Here is a 21,289-nt window from a genome sequence, read left to right as displayed (position 1 = left end):
CCGCGCGCCCCGCCGTCGGCTGGGCGCAGGGAGGGAGAGTTCACTCCGGGGACAAGGGCGTCGTGGCCCCCGGGGCTGCCCGCAGCCGCGTCCCCTGCGCGCCCGGGGCGGCCGCGCCCCTTTTCCCGCGGCCTTTCGGGACCTTTGGTGTTAGCAGCGCCCTGGCCGGGGCGTCGGGCCTGCCGGGGGCGCGGGCCCAGCGTCCCCTCTGCGGGCCACTCGCCGGCGCAGCTGTCCCCAGGCTCCACGGGCTTGTGAGTTTCCCCCCAATAATCAAAACAAGAAGAGACGAAGAAATACCGTAACCACGTAAAACCTACTCCCCTGTATTTAAATTATTGGCATCGAAAAGGTGTTCTTTGAAAAATAATCTGTGCTATTTTTTTTTAAAATGCAAGCACAGCGCCTATGAATCTCAAGATGATTACAGGGTTTAGAATATATATTATTTATATTTATATTTATATTTATATTTATATTTATATTTATAATCAATCTCATTGTGCCTCCCAGGTGCCTGCCCAGCAGCCGGGACCCAGGTCTGAAGTCGGGTGACAAACCGCACACGTCCTTTTTCAGTATCTCTACAAGGGATTGTGTCACTTCACTTGGGGAGACTGTCACAAGGGTAAATGGATCTTGGGACAAACGCCTCCCAGCCTCTCCTCTAGGCCCGGGCTCGGGGGTCGCGTTCATCCTCTGTAAGTACCCACCCAGCTCCTGGCGCCCAGCATCGTCAGCCCGGCGGGATCCTCGCAGGGGCCTGCTGGCCTGCCTGGTGCCACGACTTCCCTCCCAGTCCTTCTCACCTCCCTTCCGGTCGGCAAAGCCGGGCGCAGAGTGCCAGGACCACGGAGCCACCCCTGGGCCTGTGTTCGTCGCACCCGGGGGGAATGGAACGTGCCTTAGTTTCAGGAACGAGGGGCACAGGTGCACCCACTTCAGCGCCCCCACTACCACCCCTCCCCTCGGAAGAGGAAGGGAGTGGACATTGATCAAGGACACCTGCCACCTTTTGTTGAGTACCCGCTACGCACCAGGCACCTGCTCGGAATTTAGCATAGATCGTCTTTCGATGACCACAAGCCCCCAAGGACTGGACGCTATTGGGCAGGAAGGAGGTACGGGATCCCTAAAAATCACAGGCAATAAATGGGGGTGAGTTTGAGCCCCTGTGGGAATGATTTCCAGGTTCTTACTGACCATGCCCGTGACCTCCTCTCCATCCCCTACTAGGCAGGGCTGGGGACATCACACACTTTCTGTCACTGGATCCCCCGTAATATCCTGGGAAATAAATGTTTTTCTCATTCCTCTTCTCCTCATTTAACAGATGAAGAAATTGAAGCTCATGGATGTTAATTACACAACGCAATGACATCCAGGAAGTGGCAGGACCAAAGCCAACGCTCTTTGCTCCGTGTGTGTGTGTGTGTGTGTGTGTGTGTGTGTGTGAGAGAGAGAGAGAGAGAGAGAGAGAGAGAGAGGGGTGGGGAGGGGCAAATGGGGGCAAACAGGAGGGGCTCATTAGAATCATATAGGAAGCTTCTTTATGACATGGAAGTCCGGCCCCATCCCTAAAAATTCTGATTTAAAATTATGTACAAATTACCCTCAGCCCCATCATCCAGGAAGCTTCTGTTAACAGTCTGATGTGTTTCCTCCCCATTTGGTGAAGAGTGTGGGTGCTGGAGCCCCGACCGTCCGGGTCCAAGTCCTGCTTGCTTGCCCTCCTCCCTCCCTCCCTCCCTCCCTCCCTTCCTTCCTTCCTTCCCTTTTTTCTCTTACCTTCCCTCCTTCCCTCTCTCCTTCCTTCCCTCTCACTTTTTCTTGCTCTCTTTCTACCTATTTTCCCGTATACATATTCCTGCTATGAAAACAACCTTGGGAAGGTTCTTTTTTCTTTTAAATTGAGGAAAAATTCACAAAAGATACAATGATACAATTAAGCATTTCGAAGTATACGATTCAGTGGTATTTAGCTCATTCGTAGTGCTGTGTAGCCATCACCTCTACCTGCTTCCCAAAGGTCTTCATCGCCTGGACAGGAAGCTCTGTACCGCTAGCGGTGGGTAACTCTCCACCCCCTACCCCCTACCCCCAGCCCCTGGCCACCACTAATCCGTTTCTTTCTCTACGGATTTACCTGTGCTGGATATTTCTATACATGGAATCAGGCAATATGTGATCTTTTGTGTCTGGCTTCTTTCACTTAGCATCAGATTTTCAAGGTTCATCTATAGTGAGTGTAGCATGTGTCAGAATTTCATTCCCTTTTGGGGCCGGATAATATTCCTGGGACAGATACACGTTTTGTTTGTCCATTTATCAGTTGATGGACATTTGGGTTATTCCCCTATATTGGCTATTGTGTGTAGTGCTGCTATGAACATTTTTGTAGAAATTTTTGTTTGAATACCTGATCTGAATTCTCTGGGATTTACACTTGGGAGCGGAATTGCTGGGTGGGTGGTTCTATGTTTAACTTTTGAGAAACTGCCTGTTTCCCACAGCACTGCACTGTATTGTATTTCTACCAGCAATATTTGGGAATTCCGATTATTTCCACATTCTCGCCAACACTTATTCTCTGTTTTTATTTTATTTTTAAAAACTGAAAATTTATTATTATTATTATTATTATTATTATTATTGCCACCCTCGAGGGTGTAAAGTGGTGTCTCATCGTGGTTTCCATCTGCATTTCTTTAATAACTAACTGGTTTTTGGCCATTCATGCATCTTCTTTGGAGAAATGGCTATTCGAGTTCTTTAACCATTTAAAAATTTGGGTGGTTTTGTTGTTCTTGAGTCATAAGAGTCCTTTATATATTCTGGATACTAGGCCCGTATCAGATATATGTGGTTTAAAAATGCCTTCTCCCGTTCTTGGGCATATTCTTAACCTTGCTGTTTTTTAATATTCTCGTCTAAAAGGTAGCCATGATCTGCCTTGCAAGGACTGTTGCGAAGAGGAAATGGAATGATGATAGTCCTGGCATCATGCCTGGTATATATAAGTGCTCAAGAAATGTTGCTTGTGGCTTCGTGGGCATCATTCTTACAGAAAGTCTCCTATTGGGCTCTTAGTCTTTCATTTAAGGTTATATCAGGGCACCTTCCCATGGCATCCCATATTCTTTGATAATATGATGATTTTTTAATGACGGTCCAATAGTCCGTCATTAGAATGAGGCTTAACTTATTTAAACGACCCCCTATCGGTGGGGGTTTAGCCCCGTCCTTCCCTTACCACTTTAAATCCTTTGATTTTTGTCAAGTTATTCGTGTTTCATATATGTGTGTATGTATATATATATATATATGTGTATATATATATATATATATATATATATATATATATTCCCCTCCCCCCCCAAATGGATGACAGGTTCGGTAACATGACAAAACTAGTTAGCTAATGACTGAAAACATAAAACAGTGAGCACCTTTGATGAGAAAACTTTTTCAAATACTTCGACGTTTTCCACGTACAGATTCTCTCTCTCTCTCTCTCTCTCTCACACACACACACACACACACGGCAGTAGGCAGCCAGCCTCTAAGACTGCCCATGCAGTCTTGGCGTTCATACCCGTGCTTTGAGTGCTGACTGGACTCAGGGTTGTTTCTAATGACGCGAATGAGGCAAATTTGGGGGCCGTAAAAGCCAGTGTGGTATCACTGTCTTTCTGTTTCCCTCTTACTCTTATGCATCACCGGCTCTGAGGAAAGCCATGTCGGCAGCAGCCTTAGGGAGGCCAGTGCCCGTGGCCGGGAACTGAAGCTTCCTGCTGACAGTCATGTGAGTGACCTTGGCAGTGCACCCACCAGCCCCCTGGTCAAGACTTGAGGGTCTACAGCCCCGGACGCGAGACCCCGAGCCAAGACCCTTTGGGTTCTTAACTTTAAGAAACTGTATGAGGTAATAAATATTTGTCGTTATGAGCTGCTTGAATTTTGGAGCGATTTGTGATGCCTCAATAGGTAACTAACATGCACGACGCACGTGGACAGACTTGCTCCAGAGACAGAGCCGTGCCCTGGAAACCCGCGTGTGCGCACACGTCTGTATCTACAGTTCGGTGGGCCAAAGTCTCCGATGCTTGCTGGCGGATCCAGTGCCTAGAAAAGATCGAAGCGTGACCTCGGCGTGTAGTCGTGGGCGGCGGGAGGGTGAGACGTGTCGCTTGCACTCACACAGCTCGAGGACCTCGGCGGCACTGTCATTGTGCCTTGCTTGTGCGGCGGGCATCACTCTATGCTGTGGATCCATTCCCAGAACGCTGCATGAGCGAATAATGGCTTTTTGTCAACCGAATCGTGCTGACGGTTCGCTAGGACTGCGAACTCGAAGGCGTCTCTACTGAACTCTCTTGCACCTGGAATACATTTGGTAAAAAGAAGGAGGCATTTCCTAACTTGTCAGGATGGGAGTTTAATAATACATTCCGTTTTCTTCAAGTAGGGCACATCTGCTTTATTCCTGTTGCCATCAGTATTATCATGAGCATAAGTATAATGAACAAAATCCATAGGCTGCAATCAGATTTCCATAACCGGGGAGTTCTGACGCGAGTCAGAAGGGCATGGGCAGAAACGAGACCCTCCTACGACATCGCGACATCACACATCCTCCGCCTGAGGAGGAGCAGTGCAGGCTGTCAGCAGGAAAATGACCTTAACCTTGAAAACAGAGGCTTGTGGGGTCTGGCTGTAGGAGAGAACTTGGGGTAGAAGAATCTTGAACTGACTTTTCTGCCGTGGGCAAGCGGCAGGACCTCCACGATCATCACGGATGGGGTACTTCCACGGCGGGGGAGAGTTCCCATTACATTAAAAAAAAAAAAAAAATACCGAAGCAGGTTAACCAATCTCATGCTTTAGTGGGTTTCACTCAGACATAACACGACGCGCTGTAGCTGTGCTATTTACAAGGCGATTTCAGAATGTACAAAAGTTTATTCATAATATGCTGTTTGGCTGGTGGGAACCTATAACTTACAGTTGTTTGCTGCTTCGTGTGGCTGTGCACAGGCTAGTGATTCTCAGACTGAGCCGGACTGCTTGCTGTAACGCAGATGGCGGGGACCCACGGGCTGGGGCCTGGGAACCGATAGTTCTAGCATGTTCCCAGGTGATGCTGCCGCCGCTGGCCGGGACCACACCGAGAGCCGCTGGCTCAGACTGTCTCTGGAAGGCGTCCTGGGAGGCCGCCAGCAGGGTTTGCACGGGACGAATCGGGGGGCTGGGATTGGAAGGCACACTCCTGTCACTAAACACCCTTTCCCCGTAATGCCGAGTGCTCTACTTTGTGCATGTCGTATCCGTTCACGTGGTACTCCGAAGCTGATGTCCCCAGCACACAGGAGGAAGGTTGTCATTTTGTCGTTCCCTGAGAGGCGGACTCGTTTTGTGCTTAGGACTGGGGACTTATCCCGTGGCTCGGGCACACTGTGACCTTGTCTAAGGTGGACCGCTAGTTTTAAACTAGGCCCACAAACTCTTCTGCACTCTTCTCTTAGGGTGAACTCCTTTTAACAGACACGACGTGACAGAAACGGCCTCCTGTGACCTCCGAGATTAGGCCGTCGAAGGCGCCGTGGCTTCCTCCTCGGTCTCCCCCTTGGACCGTCCAGCCGCCATGTCGTGAGGGTGCTCGAACATCCCTGCGGCAAGGCCCCCGGGGTACAGAACTGCGGCCTCCGGCCAGTGGCCATGTGAGGGAGCCCCGTGGCTCCTCCAGCTGCAGCCCAGGGAACCTCAGCCCCAGCTAACATCTTAACTACGACCCTCTGAGAGACCCGCAGGCCCGAACCACTCGGCTTTGGTGTTCCCAAGTTCTCGACCCACCGAAACGCCGAGATAATAAATGAGCGTGGTTTAAGCCGCTCAGTTTTGGGGGTAGTTTTAAACACAGTCATAGAGAACAAACATGGGATTCGGGCCTTTCTAAACCTCAGCTTCCTCCTGTGTAAAACAGGCTAACACGGGTGTCGATGCCACACGGTGTTATGAGGTTTAACAGAAGGGCACTTGGCACAAGGAAGCGCCCAGCGGTGGACAGTTCTTGTCACCGATGCCCGTTTGCGTTTCCAGTCAGCGAATCTCCCCAGGGGCTGGTTCCTTCCTCAGTGGTCAGGCCTCATCCAAGGCAGTGCACAGGGAGCCACACACTTGTCACCTTCCCGTGGCCATTGGCCTCTGAGCTCTGTTCCTTCCTGTCTTCACCCTCAGCTATGCTGAGCCAAGAAGATCCATCCTAAGGGACCTTGCGGAGACAGCCAGTCACTTCTCTGCGACGGGCTGGGAGACCCGGCACCGAGGCGCCTCCCTGGAGCCCGGAGGAGGAGAAAACCCACTCTCCTCCCTCTCGCGGCTCCATCATTGTCCCGCCCCTGCATAAGCCCACTTTGTCCTCGTGAGTTTTCCCGATAGGATTTTAAAATCAGGGCTTTGCGAATCAGGCTGGATTTTAATGACTATTTTAACTGTCAGAGCCTTAGAAAGTCTTAGCCCGTCTGCTGCTTATAGCTATGGCTTAGGTTTAAACGATCCCCATAAGGAATTTATTTTCGGTTTAATAGTCTACCCCAGGTCTGACTTTCTCAGTCATTTCTCTGCCAGATACAGAAACGGTGTCCAGAATCTGACACGAGCCGGGCGGGCTGTGATGAAGCCGAAAGGTGCTGGTATGCGGACACTTTGCCTCGAGATGAGCGGCCGGGAGGGACACAGTCGGCTTGGGGAGCACCTGCAGGGTGTTCTCAGATGCGGGGCCCACGGGACAAAAGCCCTGGTGCCAGGGACCACGAATATGGGTACAGAGCTGGACTCAACCCCGACGTCCGGCTGAGAGCCGAAACTGAGCTCGAGCCCAGCCTCGGACGCTCCCTGGACCCCCAAGTCTGCAAATGGGTCCACCGGGTGGTGGGGCAGAGGGTGAGCAGTAGGGGGTTTAAGACACTCTCTTTCCAGAAGAAATGGCAGTAAACTCAGGCCTGTAAGAGTTGGGGCACAGCGAGCGAGGTTACAAGCAAGATAATGAAGACGGGATTTTTGTTAGTTAAGACTATTTTTTTTTAAGTGGCGGAAACCCAATTTATATTAGTTTAAACAGAAAAGAAAAGGTGTTGAACAGAAATGAAGAATTTACACGAGAGACGGCCTTCAGGCTTGGCTTGATCCAGGTGCTCAGGTCCTGACATCAGGATGCTTTCACCTCGACTCTCAGCCCCGATCCCTTTCCTTTGTCCTCTTCGTCAGGCAAGCTCTCCCTGGGTGGTGACGAAATGGGGAGCAAGGGCTCCAGACTTCCACGCGGTGATCTCGGCAACACCCCCGGAAAAAAAGGGGCCCTTTTCTTAATGTTCCAGCTAAAGCCATAAGTTTGACCCCGATTCTTCCCGGCGGGGGTCTCCGGCCGATCCCGGAACCTGTGGCTGGTCTGGGTCACGTGGGGTGGGGGGAGGGCTGCCCCACCAAGTGCCTCATGGCCTGAGAGAGAGGGGTGGTTCCCCAAAGGGGGGATGGACGTTGGGTGGAGGCACACGCCCACCCCAGTTTGCTGACAGCTCCCCCGGAGAAGGCAGGGCGCCACCTTGGCTTAACGTGCCCACAATAGGGCAGTTTTGCCTGCTCAGGAAAAAAAATGGTTTGTTTGGTTTTTTTTTTTTTTTTTGGTTGGTTGGTTTGTTTTTAATTTGGAGACGAATTTCCTAACAGGCAAGCGATTAGCTAGTCTGGGCTGCCTCCTTAGTGTCTCCTCACTGTCCAGACCTGTCCTCCTCTCAGACTCCTTTTCCGGAATTCTCTTCTGTGTCATGATGGGAACAGCCTGTGTTATGCTGGGCACATCGCGTCCTCTCTCTGAGTCTCAGTTTCTTCAGGTGGAAAAACGAGACAAGAACTCTCCCACAGGGCTTCCTTCGAAGGTCAAATGAAAAAAAAAAAATCGATACCAATAACAAGTATTTAGTGCCACAGTAACTGTGTGCCAGGCACTGGGCAGAGGACCGTGTCCTGAGCTGGGAATTGTTGTTGCCACCCATTGTGTGCATGAGGCATCGAGGCGCAGAGAGGTTAAGCGATGTCCCTGGGGTCACTCAGCCCCGCACGTCAGCAGGGGGTCGAGGTGCGTGCGTGTGAATATTTGGCGTGCGGGGCTTCCCGGCCTGGCATGTACGAGTTCCCATCCCGCACGCAGGGGTGCGTGAACGTGCACAGGGAGAAGCAAAACCTTCATGTTCACTAACCCCGACCTGAGATGTATGTAGCGTTTCCTTTCCTGATGAGCGTGGGCCGCACACCAAAAGCTCGACGATGATCCTGACGCCCTGAGACTCACGGGTGGTTAGCTCCCTGTCACGTTCCATTGACCGACACTTTGTAAGATCGTCTGTGCTCATCACTGCTTCCAATCACGTGGGACGTTGCCTCTTGTTATTCAATGTTCTAATGAGGAAAGCGCATAGCTGATTGCAAATTAACAAAAATATTTCTACCACTGGATTTTAGTTGCTTTCCTTTGTAATTCAGAGTATTTCATGCCTTTAAAACCATAGGTTTTTGGTCTGGGGTCCAGTCCAAGGCACCAGAACCCCAGGGGAGGGGTGAGGAAGGGTCTAGGTCTGTGGGGCAGGTTCGCCCCAAACTGTTTCTACTGAAGGCGGCCCCAGGGGGCATTAGCCCCAGGCAGGGGCAGGGCCGGCATCCTGCTGACTGACTCACCCCCAGCTGTGAATTCCCGGTTGCCAGGAAGTTACTGGATGTGACTGTAGCCAAAGGAACGGAGTGGCCTCTGACTTAACGGCTCCAGTGACACAGGTTTTCCCAGCGCCTCGGGCCTGCGGCCGGGCCGAGGGCCCATCCTCGGAGCACCCGCGGCGCCATCGCTGGGGAGTGGGCAGCTGGTAAGTCAGACAGGCACAGGGCCCGGCCTCGGGGGCCCCATCTGAGAAGTGCGCACGTGATTGCTGCCCCCCAGGGATGGTCGGGGCCTGTGTCCAGTAAGGAATTTAAAGTCCTCCCTCCGTAAACTGTAAAGCCTGTCCGCGTGCTGGCGATGGTTTTGTTCCTGTCTTCAGGAGGCGAGGAAGGACACCTGCTCGTGAAGGTCGTGGGAGGATGGGGGCGGGGCTAACAGGTGCTGCTTGTCCCTGCCCTCCATGTATCTGGCTACACCTGCTCAGTACCACAGAGCGTGTGAGGATGGGAAGTTTAGATTCTTGCACCTTCTCTACTTGCGAGATCTACTTGCCTGTTCACGTCTATAGAAGCTCTGTGCATGAGCACGTTATATATTTATGTCCCCAAAGTCCCGCATGTCTGAAGGGAGGAGGGTCAGATGCGTAGGACAGAGCCGTCGTTAGTTGTTTTATCGACAAACAGCTGGAAAGTGAGGAACACAGGAGACAGCCGGGCAGAACGTGTGGGAGCCTTCTCTAATATTTATGTTAGACCCCCGGAAGATTTCTCTGAACTAAGCGTAGAGGGTGCACTTCCGAAGTGTGACTCAGGAAAGTGAAAGCGGCACACACGCACACCTGTGCACGCACGCACGCACCACACACACACACGCACACCTGCGCACGCACGCACGCACATTCGGCTTTAATCTGAATGGACGCCTATCTGTTCGTTTACAGTCTTTTCCTGGTACTGCCAACCTCACGCGAAGCAGGAATCTGTCCACATCCACCTCCCTTTCCTGGACTTAGGCTCAAACTCCAGGAGCACCCGATATGGGATGTTCGTCCTTGAGCAAGTCACTTTGCATCCCTGGGTTTCAGATGGCTCCTCTAAAATGGGGATGACGACGGCACCTGCCCGCAGGTGATCTGCGACAGTCAGACGGGATGGCTCAGAAGATGGGCCTGGCTTGCGCCCCGGCAAGGAGGCGGAGCCGGCGGCTGCCGTCTGTCCCCGCGTGGGCAAGGGCACAGCGTGCTGAAGGCTGAGCATTGCCGCAGACAGTGTGCCGGGGGCCGCGGGGACACGGGTGTATTAGGACAGCGTGACTTTGTACAGTTCAGAAGCCGAGGGGCAGACAGACGGGGTCACTCGCCCGAGACACTGGGCTGTCCGACCTTTCCCATTCCACACCCTTCACACCGGTCACATGTCCTCGGATCTGCCCTGGGCTCGGAGGACAGGTACAACCGACGGTTGTTCGTGACAGTGAAGGCATGTCTTCATAACCGCAGGCGAGGCTGATCCTGTATCGCCCATAGTGCGGACGAGGAGACTTGAGGGCCGGGAGGGGGATCCCCCGGGGAGCGTGTGTAAGGGGCAGGGTGGGCACCCTGCTAGGTGCACAGTCCCCAGAGTCCCCACGTCACCACTATGTCATACTGCCTCCGACACAGAAGGAGGGCTGAGAGTTTCTTTCCCCAGGTTAGTCCAAAAATACACGGTCCCTTTCTACCTCCATTTTGGGTTTAAAAGAGCTCACTTCGAACCTGACGTCTGTCAAACAGGGGTCTTGGCACCACCCCTCGCTGCGGCGCGGCCTTTGGCAAGACCCTTCGGCCTTCTGAGCTCGGTTCCCTCTGCTGGGAAACAGGGATGGGGACTCGGTGATCGCGAGCTGGCCGCGGGCTTTTCGGAGCACGTCTGGGGAGAGGCTCGCGTGGGTCAGGGTCTCGCAGGGCTCCCGTGAGCGGAGGGAGGGCCAGCCCCGGCTCCCCCGGTCCCGGTGGGACCGGAACAGCCAGTGCGTGCAGGTGAGACAAGCTGACGCGCCTGCTGCTCTTCCCACAGTCCTGGTGCTGAGCGCGCCGAGGAGAAGGGGCGGCTGCGGGGATGGGGGCACCCAGCCCTCTGCCCCTCGCTGCCCGCCGCGGGCACATCTTGAACCGATTTAGACCCCACGTGTAGCCCCGCCTGTCACACACAGCCCTCCGGCCGCACAGGCTCGTTAGGGGTGGCATTCTTAATAAACCTGGAGCGGAGTTTCAGCACTGGGAACTTTGTGCTCCAGGCGGATGGCTCCCCATGTCACCTCGGGTCCCCTCCTGCAGCCTCTGAGTCTGACCCCTGCCCACACCCTCCGGCCTGCAGGGCCCAGCATTTTATTTTTATTTATTTATTTCCACAGTGTTTGCCTCCTTTCGATCTGCTTTCACAACGCAGAGATGCTCATGCCCAAAGCCCCAGGCCTGGGTTCTGAAGCTGCACCCTCTGCAGACCTCGGCGTTTGGGACCGGGCTTTGGAGGCACTGGGAAGCGGGGGGCTCGGAGGCCTCCCCGGGGCTTTCATTCCAGCCCAGCAGGTGTTTGTGGGAAACCTTAGTGCTGGGCTCCCTGAAAACTGGTTAAAAAGGACAATGAAGTCACAGGCTCCGCCTCAGGGCACCTTCGGTCTGCAGACAAGGTAGGAGATTAAATAGCATATTTCGACAAAATGCCCTAACTGCAGAGATCCATCTGTCCATCCGTTTGTCCATTCTTCCATCCATCCATCCATCCATCCATCCATCCATCTGTCTGTCTATCCATCCATTCATTCATTCATCTTTCCATCCATCCATCCATCCATCCATCCATCCATCCATCCATCCATCCGTCCATCTGTCCATCTGTCTGTCCAGCCATCCATTTATCCATCTATCCCACAAATACTGAGGGCCTCCTCTTATCTCCATCTCTCCTTCACTGGAGACAAAATAGTGAACAAAATAGATAAGTCCCTGATCGTGTGACAGATGATAGGCCAAATAATTGAGGGGAAAAAGTGTATTTACTATGCCAAGGGGTGATAAATGCTATGGAGGGAGAATCAAGCAGAATAAGGGGACAGGAAGAAATCGATGTGTGGAGAGGATGGTGTGCAGGGCGTGTCTCTGTGTGGGGTGTGTGTGCATGTGTGTGCGTGCGGTGAGTGGGCGTGTGTTTGCGCATAGGCTTTTTTTTTAACATCAGATTAGGAAGGCCACCCTGAGAAGGGAGACATTCAGCAAAGACCTACAGAAGTGAGCCTCTTGAATGTTGGGGGGCTGTGGGGGGTGTTTCCAGACAGAGGGATTGGCAAGTGGGACGCAGGATTCCCAGTTTTCAAGACAAGTGGAAGCAGCAGATGCCTTAAAACAGGGGACCAGAATGTCACAGCAAATATGGTAAAACAGAGTGCGACGGGGACTTTATCTGGGAAAACGAAATAAAAAAGTTATCACAGGTGTGTTGATCGTATGTTCAACAAAACAGAGACGAGGACCCAGCTCGGGTCACGTGCTGTAACGAAAGAATGACGCTGGGTGTTAGCGTCCTGCAGGGGCCATCGCACTGGACCCCTATGGCTTGTCATCGTAGGGACGGCGGTTCTGTAAATATATTCGAGGATTTCATCCGTCTTCCTAAGCATCATTTTAAATCTCTCGCGATTGGCATCTGTTCGCTTTTGAAGCGCTGTCATCTAGGGCGATCTCTCCAGCCGCCGTCAGCTGTTCTGACTCCGACGTGACCCCACCTGTTACACCCTTGCCGAGTGGCTGGGAACCGGCGCCCGTCCCTCTCTGACTTCCGGAAGCGCTGTGTCTTCTCTGTGCTGCATCCCTCGGTGATGGCACAGGACAGTCAGCAGGGAGGACCCTCCAGGCACCACGGGAGCTGGACCTACGTGGGAAGCCGTGTCTTAGCGTGACTCGGTTTAAGCGGCCAGTTCACGAGTGGACACTTCTGCATTCCGATGGCCTATGCTTCGCCCCGTGGGCTCTCGCCAGAGGGTCCGTGATAGCCACATGCCAGGAGGCCCCTGAGTGGCAACAGGGTGTGATGGGTGCTCAGAGGAAGGACGCCTGTCTTTTTATTTGTCCCTGAAAGGACGGTCTGATCATATAAACAAAAGGAATTAAGTGACACTCTGTTATTTATTAAGGACCTTACCTAATTCTCTAACTGAATTATCCACCTCCGCTCTGTAAAACTGGTGATGTTATGATCACCTTGCCACAGGTTAAGAGAGGCTGAAAATTGAAGTGACTGCCCAAGGGTTGGTGACTTTAGACTGGAACCCAGACCCCTGCACTCCCAAAGTCACCGATGTATGCCCCTTTTCTTCTCTCTCTCTCTCTCTCTCTCTCTCTCTCTCTTTTTTTTTCTTTTCAGACGAGCCCTGAGCTCTATTTGTAAATGGGATGGCTTCACTGGATAAATCCCAGAAACTGAAGCCGCCTGAGGTGATTTTCCTCTGACTGCCGATGACAAACATTCCCGGAGATGACAGAGCTGAGTCCTGAGTGCCTCCTTAGCACCAGACATGCTGCTTCTGCTGGATGGGCGTCCTCTGATACATCCTCAGGCAACCGGGAGGCAGGTATTCTGAGCTCTGGTCTGCTGACAAGAGCAAACAGCTTTGGCAAAGGCCCCCGCAGCTGGTCTGGTGGAGCTGGAATTCACACCCAGGCTCAGGCGCTCTACCAGGGGCCCCGGGGGTGAACGGCCGTCGTCAGACCCCGGAGATAGCAGAGAAATGGGGTTTCGACATAATGCTCACGTATCTCTTGGGAACTCTAGAGCATCGTCAACGGTTTGCAATGAAGGATGAGTTTGTTCTGTGTGGGTTTTTCACTCCTAATCCATTGTGGACCAACACTTCTACGCGAGGCCGTAAAAACGAATTTCTGGGAAAGCGGTCCTACCTACGACGCTCTCTGGGAAGTGCTAAGATGCCGCGGCCACGTTAAGTGGCGCGTGGTGTTTCACACACTCCTGTCGACCTCTCGGGCGGAGGGGCGGGTGGCAGGCAGACCAGCGTTTGCGAGAGCGGCGGTTTCTCACCGACTCTGCCGTCTCCTTACCTATCACGGGAGCGAGGGCCCAGGCGAGACTTTCCACCAGGCGGTTCATAATGGCGTGATTGTATTGATGGTGATGGAGTTAATAATAATAGCAATAATAAAAAGAGCCATTAGCATTTATTGCATACCTAATATGAGCCAGGTGCTGCAGCAGGCATGTCACGCAGGTTTATTACACAACCGTTATACGGTGGTGGGTGTGAAAGCCCCGTTTTTATTATGACCAAGCGTGTAATTTATTTTTAACTGTCGGAGGAAGGAAGAGATGGACCTTAAATCAGGGAAGTCAAAGAGAGGGATTGTCAAGAGTTGGAGGGGCTCGCGGACGAAGCTGCGGAGCTGGGAGGGATGGAGGGGAAGCCGGGGTCCACAGGGGACAAACGGCAGGGAAGGAACGTGGCTGGACCCTGGGCCGGTCAGGGGAACCGGCTTCCGAGACGCCACCCCACCGCCAGCGAGCCGCGTCCCGGGCCACTCAGGACTTGCACTTCACTTCCCGTCAGAGCTGGTTTGCGTGGCCGATAGGATACGGTGGAAGGATGGTGCGTGACTTGCGAGGCGAGGCCGTCAAAGGCCGCCTGGGTGCTCCTTTGGTCCCTTGGCTCACTCGCTCCGCGGGAAGCCAGCTGCCACGCTGCGCGGACAGGCCTGACGGAGCACCAGTGAGGCCTCCCACGGACCGGCAGCTGCGTGATGGCTGATCGCTGTGGACGGATCTTCCGGCCGTCACATGACCGTGGTGGCCCTCGCTGACACCTGACCGCGTCCTCAGGAGTGAGCCCTAAGCCACAACCGCCCGGCCGAGCGGCCCCCAAATTTCTGACCTACCGAAATTACGCAATAATAAATAGGACTATTATTATTTAAAGTCACTAAGGGTTGGAGTAATTCGTTATGTGATATATAACTAATACAGTAGTTCTAGATGAATCTCAGGGAGACAGAGTTTGGCTGTTTTGTTTCTCCTGAGCGAGATTTGGTCCTTCTCTTTGAACTGAGTGTGCATCCGTTAAAAAAATAAAATAAAATGTTTCCTACTGTTTATCATCTCGGCTGCCTTTGAATCTGGGTCGCCACCTGGAATGTGGGGCCCGATGCTGAAACTGCGACACGGACCTGTGTTTGGGCGCACGACTCTGGGGCCAGGAGCCACCGGGGAGAACCCAGACGCCGACGCATCAGAGAGAGGGCACTTGGCAGGCGCGTCCTCGGTGGCCAAGGGGGAAGGGGCAGAAAGGAAAATGAGTGGAAGAGAAAGAAAGACGCGAGGAGCCGGAGGAGGGCCGCCTCCCTCCTAGATTTTGGGGGGAGCTCGCTGAACTCGGGGGCGGGCTCGTGTTTAGCGGAGCGCCCACGGGCGCCAGAGAAGCGACACTTTCTGTGCTGTTGGAGGGCTGGCAGGGGAAGCGACGGAGACCTCGGGCTGGAGGCGGAGATTGGGGCGGGGACGCTGGAACTTTCGCTGGGGGCGGGGCTGGGGAGGTTTGGGGGAGCCGGTGCGGAGCTCCGCCTCCGCCTGCGGGATTTCCCAAGGTCAGCGTGGGCCCCATCAGTTACTCCCCCACCCGATTTGCCCTTTCCCGTCCGACGTGACCCGCTTTTCTCTCCGCAAAGGCGCAGGCCCGCGCGGAACTGCAGGGGAGCTGGACTGGGGGCTCCCGGGCAACGGTCGCGGCCTCTGATGCGGACGGGGGTCCCGGAGACCAGGGCGTCCCCTACCGCCACCTCCTCTCTCCCCTTCTCATGACCCGGTGCTGGGCGGCCCCGAAAAGCCACCGGTCCCCACGGCTCCCCCCGTGAGCCTGTTCACTATCAGACCACTGAGGTGAATAAAAGTCGCAAACGCTTAAGGTGTGTGAGTCACCGTCACGTCCCACCCCGGCCTCGGCGCCCAAAGGCCCGATTCCCTCGTAAGATGTGTAAGTGAAAACGGCTTCTCTTCGGTGTCAGAAGCCTTTAGGAATCATAGCGAAAGTGTGAGAGGCCGGGCGGGCCCGGCGGCCTCTCCCTGGACCCCTGGACGGGGCTGCACGGGTGCCCGGAGGACCCCCCCACACCCTGGGGGTCCAGCATCACGACCCCGCCGCGGCGGTGAGCGTGGCCGGGAGACTCAGCGGCTCGCTGCCCCTGACCTGATGCGAAAGCGGAGATCAAACCCGGCCCCTCGCGGAGGCAGAGGCTTCCTGCCTTCTCCCACCGTCCATCAAGCCCTGGGCGTCGGGGTCCGCCTTCCCTACCCTGCCCTATTTTTTCACGGCTCCGTGTTTTCTCACGATGCGTTTGCACTGGAGGATGCCAGCCCCCGCCCCGCCTCCACCTTCGCCATCCTGCACTGCGCACCCCCGGTTCCCAGCGTGGGGTCATGCCGTCCCTCCGCGCACCTCTGCCCAGTTTCCACGGGCCTTGGCTCCTGCTGCAGTTTGCTCCCACCCACCCGCCCTGTCCGTTTGCATCGCCCTCTCCCCTAAGAGCATAACCTCCGAGATCAGAGATTAGCATGCTTTATCCACAAGGACAGCTGCACATTACAGGCTAGTTGTGTACGGCCCCGCCACCCTGAACAAGCCCGATCCCGCCTGATCTCAGAAGCTAAGCAGGGTCGGGCCTGGTTAGTACTTGGATGGGAGACCATCTAGGAGATCAGGTGCTGTAGGTGTAAAAAATAAAAAAAATAAATAAAAATAAAATTAAGGGATTATAAACTGACAAGGTCCTTGCAATCTGTGAGGTCAACCGAGGGTTGCCTCGCCTAAAAACCGAGAAAGACAAATGTTGTATGATGTCACTCACGTGTGGAATCTAAGACAAAAAAAAACCCAACCCTGAACTATACACAGAGGAAACAGATTGGTGGTTGGGGGGGGGGGGGGCGGGAGGCGGTTGTGGGGAGTGGTGAGAGAAATGGGTAGATCTTTATTTTTTAGTTTAAATAAATTGAATTTTTAAAAAAGGCTCCAGCCCTCCTCCCCTACCGCCCCCCCCCCCAAAAAAAAGACAATTACAAATCACTGAGGAAGAAGAGCATTTGGTCAAAAATTTTTTTTAAGAGAACAAACAAAATTCCTTTTTAATGATTTAAGTCCCCACGACTATCTAAATTTCGAAAGTCCAGAACAAAGCCTCCTTTATTCGCATCCATTTGCAAGCATGGCCGTGATTCTCCATTTAATTCCGAAGGCAAGACGAATCCCCTTAAAAAATATTTGAAACATCAAGATTTCCACAGGACCGTGTGTCAGGCACATATCATAACCATTAATGTAAATATAGAATCACAGTTATCTCATGCTTGTGCTGGACTTTTTTTTTTTTGCCCTTTCACACTAGAATCCAAGTCATCCCAGTATCCAGGGGGCACTGGTTCTAGGACCTCCCCCCGAACACCTGCATATACCAAAATCCACAGATGCTCAAGTCCCTTAAATAAAACGACGTGGTGTTTGCACATAACCTATACGATCCTCCCCGATACTTTAAATCATCTCTAGATTACTTCTAATACCTAATACAATGTAAATGCTACGAGAGTCATTGTTGTGCTGTGTTGTTTAGGGAGGAAAGACAAGAGAAAAGTCTGTATTTGTTCAGTACGGACACAGCCATCATAAGCCAAACTACATGGCACCTGTCAGCAACGATGTAACTTTAAAAAATATGTTTCGACCTGTGCTTAGTTGGATCTGTGAATTCGAACCCAGGGTTGACTGTACATATAAACTCATATGTCATACGTGATGCTGTCACTTGGCTTGTACAAATGTATTCGTGTAATCCTGCAAAAGTATGCAAAAGGGCTCCCCCAGGCAGATGTCTAGAGGTGCCGGCAGTGAATCTATTAACTTTTTCCTTCGTATGCTTGAACATTTATTTCGCTGTTGCGAAAAGCACATATCGCTTTTACAATAAAAACAATAATGACATATAATCTAAGAAAACTCTTTTGTTGTGATTTTCACTGGAGTATAGCTTTTCTCTAGACTCATTCTCAAAAGAGGACATCTGGCTTCCTAGCGAGAAACCGCATGTAAATATGGACTTAGCCAGTGAGTGATGATGTCCTGCGTGCATCTGCTAGCTTGTTTATTGTCTGCCTGTCTGCACTGCCGTATCGGCCCCATGAGAGTGGAAGACTGGCTCGGCTTCCCCTCGGGTCCGCGGCACTGAGGAAGGAATCTGGCAGACGGTAGGCACTCCATAAACTTAATGATCTTCACCTGCCTTTATTTTGCAGCGGTGAAGTGTCTTGCCCAGGGTCACAACCAGCTTTTCATGACAAAGTAATCATTTGTTCCTTGGATTTAATAAATAGTTATTCAACACCTACTACGTCCTGCTTATGAAATACCTCCTACACCCCATGCAAGGCTCCTGGCACATAAAAACAAGTAGGAATAATGAGATGGATAACGTCCCTGCTCTCCGGAAGCCTCCAGTCAGTTTGTAAGAGGAGAATCGCAACCAGCATGATGTCCTGTTACCGTGTGAACATTGGAACCCCCCAGCCCAACCAACTCAGCTGCGTGTTTCAGAAAAGACTTGCTTCTGGAAGGTAGGACAGCGAAATCTGCTTATTTACGAAACTTAAGAGATCCAGCAATTCCACTCCCGAGTATTTATCTGAAGAAAATGAAATAGCTATCTCAAAAAGATATCTTCACCCCACGTTCACTGCAGCATTATCTACAATAGTCAAGACATGGAAGCAACCTCAGCATCCATCGACGGATGAATGGATAAAGAAAATGTAAACTAGCTATACATATATATGTTCAGCCATAAAAAGGAGATTCAGAGATTCTGACTTTTGCGGCCACATGGATGGACCTTGAGGGTATTATGCTAAATGAGATAAGCTAGAGAGAGAAAGACAAATACTGTACAGTCTCACTCATATGTGGAAACCAAAATAAATAAAAACAAAAGAAAATTCATAGATACAGAGAACAGATTGGTGGTTGGGGGGTGGGCAGGTAAAATAAATAGGTCCAAGGGATCAAAAGCCACAAACTTCCTGTTACAAGATAAATATGTAAATAAGTTCTGGGATCTGGCGCTCAGCGTGGTGACTACTGTTAATAACGCCGTATTGTATATCTGAAAGCGGCTAAGAGAGTACATCTTAAACGTTCTCATCACAAGAAAAAGAAGTTTTTTGTAAGTGTGTGTGGTGATGGGCGTTAACTGAACACAGTGGAGATCACTTTGCAATGTACGCATATGTCAAATCGGTACATCGTACTCATAAAATAATACAGCGTTACATGTCAGTTACATCTCGGTTAAAAAAAAAAAAAAGATAAGGGACAGCTTGCCCTTCAGGACTTGCTTCAGGACGCCTGCCCTGCCGTGCCCGCCAGCTGAAGACTCTGATGTCATAAACTCTGCCCAGTGGCGGCCAGTTCCCTGCCTTGTAAGACCTGCCTTAGAATCACCTATCAAGGCCCCTATGAATGCCTTCCTCTAAATTCCCATTTTCAAGCACTCCTGAAACAGGCTGTACCCTCCCTGACGCCAGGACTGATAAACACAGCTTTGCTGGATCGGCAGGTTTTTCTGGTCGTCTTGTGGGGCTCCCACAGTCAACAGGAGGGCGGACGACATTTAAATAGGCAAATAAGCTAACGAGATCATATCGGGAATGACGGCAACTCTCAGCGGCAGAAGGGCGAGGTGACGGGGACCCACAGAACTTGAGTGGCAGCACGGGGCACACACACAGCTCCAGTGGCCGGAGCGGTCTCTCGGAGGAGGGGACTTGTCAGCGGAGACCTGGGCCATGAGCCTGGGGTGATCTGGGGAGTAAACGCTCCTGGCCGAGGGAACAGCTTATCCAGAGGTCCCAAGAAAGGACAGCGGGCGCTCAGGAATGTGCCCCGCTGTGAGCAGACGGAGTTAGGGGCATCCAGGCAGGGAGGGAGCGGGGGGCCTCACAGGCTCCGGGAAGGAGTTTGGGTGTCCTTCCGAGACCCCTGGCAAGTTGCTGGGGTCTTGATGCAGGGAGCAACTGTCAAAAAATACTATAAAAATAGCTGAAAATGTGACTCTCATTCGAACGTTATCATGAGCCGGTGCCAAAGTTTCATTTAACTCACTGAAGCGGGAGCCGGCCAGGCAGGTGGTAGGTAGAACTGGAGCAGAGTGTTTGAGGAACACAGCCCCACCCCGTACCCCCCCACTCCCGTCCCCCCCACCACACCCCCGCCCTGGGACGGTGATGCCGAGAAGCGTTTCTGAGCTAAAGACAAAACTGCTTAGGGCCGCAGCGCAGACGGAGCACTTTGCGAACATCACCTTGATTATCGCTGTTCTTTAGTTTATTTGTAGTCTGTTGGGAGGTGGTGGGTGCCCTACCAGCCACCATTCTGGCCTCTTGACGTTATTACATCGGGGCCCGCATAGAATGGTCAAACCTCCTTTGCCTGAAGTCTGCCCAGGGCGCAGCGCTTGAAGCACAGAACTGTCCCGCCCCGGGTGTCCAGACGGCTCTCCTCGTGACCTGCACCGATGCATGCGCTCGCTGGCGAGGTGGCCGTGCAGGGGCCGAGGGCTTTCTGTACATCTTCTTACTTAATCCTTACCATAACCCAGTGGTTCTCAGTGGGGAGGGGGCACCCCAGGGGGCGTTTGGCAATGTCTGGAGACAGCTTAGGTTGTCACGGCTGGTGGGGGGAGGCGGATGCTACTGGCATGTCTGGCATGTCACAGGTGTGGCCACGTGTGCTGCCGACCACTCCGCAAGGCACAGGACAGCCCCACAACGGACAAGTAACCTGTCCGATTTGTCGACCACTGAGGCCGGGAAACCCTGAGCTCATGCCAGGAGGATCCGGTCTGACTCGCAGTTTACTGAGATTTAGAGTCAAATCTGCTGCCCCCGAGGCCCCAGAGCTTAATATTTTAACCCAGGTCGTAGCTTCAGCCGCCATGCCAGGGACTGTTACTCCCACGGCGTCTCTGAGCCAGCCGAGGAGGGGCCAGCCGCTAGATCGTGTCAGTAGGAACGTCACAGGGACAGGTTTCTGCGGGGGAAAGATCACCGTGGCGTGTGGAGTGGCGGGTGGGGGCTGGACGGTGAGGGGCCAGGGGCCGGCGGTTGGTGGGGTGGACCTGGGGACCGAGGCTCTTGGTGAGGGCAGCGTTTTCCACACTCGCCAGGTCAAGAAGTGCAAACATGTGTGTTAACGCCGCCACCTCGATCCAGCCCCGCAGAGACAGGATTTCCCAGGCTGGCAAGGACGTCTGCTCGGGGGAGAGGCCCGGGCGGACTTTGTCATCAGATAAACCGGTAGATACCACGGTGCCCACTGGGCCTTTTGTGAGATCCGCACTGAGCCCACGGGGATGGAGAAGGGGCGGACGGGGCACAATTTAGGGACCGAGTCTAGGTGCTGGACACACAGCCACGGACAGGCAGACAGTAATCAAATGAGTAAGCACAGACAGCTCCCGCCTGCGATGGTTCGACTTACGATTTTTCAACTTTAGGGTGCTGT

At 52.8% G+C, this 21,289-nt stretch overlaps 1 long non-coding RNA gene and 1 pseudogene across 1 annotated transcript; both read left to right on the top strand.

The window, feature by feature from the left end:
* Positions 1–8,805: 8,805 nt before the first annotated feature.
* Positions 8,806–14,868, top strand: LOC118605491. The gene is made up of 4 exons (XR_004952191.1): positions 8,806–8,912; positions 9,648–10,154; positions 11,099–11,374; positions 13,105–14,868. It is a non-coding gene; the product is annotated as an uncharacterized LOC118605491 (long non-coding RNA).
* Positions 14,869–16,334: 1,466 nt separating this feature from the next.
* LOC118606242 lies at positions 16,335–16,452 on the top strand (annotated as a pseudogene).
* Positions 16,453–21,289: the final 4,837 nt, after the last annotated feature.

This window comes from Rousettus aegyptiacus, unplaced genomic scaffold (genome assembly GCF_014176215.1).
Source record: "Rousettus aegyptiacus isolate mRouAeg1 unplaced genomic scaffold, mRouAeg1.p scaffold_m13_p_7, whole genome shotgun sequence".
NCBI lineage: Eukaryota > Metazoa > Chordata > Mammalia > Chiroptera > Pteropodidae > Rousettus > Rousettus aegyptiacus.
This window is presented reverse-complemented; position numbering and strand designations above follow the sequence as displayed.